Genomic DNA, 2,021 nt, shown 5'->3' on the forward strand with positions numbered 1-2,021 from the left:
GCAGCATCTAATGGACTTTATGAAAATGATGAGAGTGATGATGCAGCATACGTTATTAGCGCTCTCACAAACCAGCCACAAGATGTGTTAAACTTTGCCAGAAAGCGATGGTACTTGGACTCTGGTGCTACAAGCCACCTTACCAATCAGAAGCTTGACTTTGTGTCGTTTTCGGCTATGAGTGCACTGGCGCGTTGGTGGAAAGAATTGGTTGAGTGTGGCTGGAGTAGGAGATGTGAAGAAGGAGATACAAACTTCTCACGGTCGACGAACATTAATACTGCGAGATGTGAGGTATGTACCTGAACTTCAATGTAGTTTGCTTTCGGTACGACAACAAACATCACGAAGCCTGCCTGCTGAAGAGAAGGTCAGAATCCATTTTGACGACGACAACGTTGCAAAAGTGAAGTTTCAAGAAGGGAATACATTGATAAGACCAATATTTACTGTTTGGAACTGGAGAGTCCCGTTGATTCAGCGATGTTAGTTGCTGTGATTGGTAAGCAAGATGTGAAATTATGGCTTCGCGTCTAGGACATTCAGGAAGAAGCGTGTTCAATGCATTATTCCGACACACAGATTGGCCGCTGCCAGACACGGATTTACGAGTCGATGCAACATTCAATTGCGAGTCGTGTGTGAAAGGGAAAATGACAAGGAAGAGTTTTCACTCGGTTCAAAGTAAGCGTGAATGGTTAGTTGGTGAACGTGTACACATAGATGTTTGGGGACCATATCCAGTCGAGTCGTACTCTGGTAATCGGTACTTTGTGCTCTTCGTGGATGATGCCAGTCGGTTCTCAACTCTGTTCTTGATGAAAGAGAGGTCTGACGTCTACGAGAAGTTGGAACTCTATTATGCAAGAGTGAAGACGCAATTGAAAGTGCGAATGAAGGAGATGCGGTTTGACAATGCCCGCGAGCTGAAAGCTCTTGGAGATAGGTGCAAAGTTAACTACGGAATGGATACTTCGTTGATTGTGAAGCACACTCCGGAGGAAAAATGGAGTCGCAGAGCGAATGATACGCACAATCACTGAAGGAATGCGGTTCTTGCTGGCGCATTTCGGATTACCACTACAGCTATGGGCCGAGGCTGCTGTCACCGCTGCACACAGCGTGAACATAGTTCCGAACACAACAAGAAGAATGGAAATTCCGTATGCAATTTGGTTTGGAGAGACACCGGCTTATACGAGGCTTCGTACATTTGGTTGTGCTGGTTTAACTTATGTTGACAGAGTCGATCGCAAAAAGATGGATGCAAGAGCGAAAGAAGCTGTATTTGTTGGCTACTCTCGAGAACAGAGAGGATATCGCTTGCTAGATAGCAAGACGAACAAGGCATTTTATAGTCATACAGCGGTATTTTAAGAAACCAAGCCGGGCCGAATCATGCTTGAAGATGGCACGACAGCGCCAAGTGTCCCAACATTGGAGTATTTGAATATTGATGTTGATACGATGCAACGAATTCCATCAATACTCGAAGAAGTGCAAACAAACGATCGGCGTAGGACGGAATCTGGAACTGGTGGGGCTATTAGTGAACCTCGTGTTGATTCTGAAAATCAGAGTCAAGAAAGCCGCAGTCAAGGTGAAGCATCTCCGCGAATAGAAGTCCGAGCTAGAAGTACATCCGAGAGCTCGGAACTTGGTGCGAAATCGACGAGCAAACCCAGAAGGAGAAAGAAACGTAGTGGGAACTGTGTGACACGAAATACTGAGTCTGAAACAGAAAGCAGCGAGAGGAAATCGAGGAAGAGATCCAAACAACGAAAGAAAAGTAGTGGGCGGTATGCGATACCGACTGCAGAGTCTGAAAATGATGACAGTGGGCGGTGTAAGACACCGACTGTGACGCAAGATGAAAAGGGAGACGAGATGCGGAAGACTTCAGCTCCGGCGTTTGGTGAGATAACGACCACCAACACGGAGAGGCCTGGTGTGCAGGACGATTCGCAGTTAGAGCGCCTAACCGCCTATAGTCCGCAAGAATTGCCGCGCAACAAGGCACC

This window comes from Phytophthora parasitica (genome assembly GCF_000247585.1).
Source record: "Phytophthora parasitica INRA-310 unplaced genomic scaffold supercont2.14, whole genome shotgun sequence".
Taxonomy (NCBI): Eukaryota; Oomycota; class Peronosporomycetes; order Peronosporales; family Peronosporaceae; genus Phytophthora; species Phytophthora nicotianae.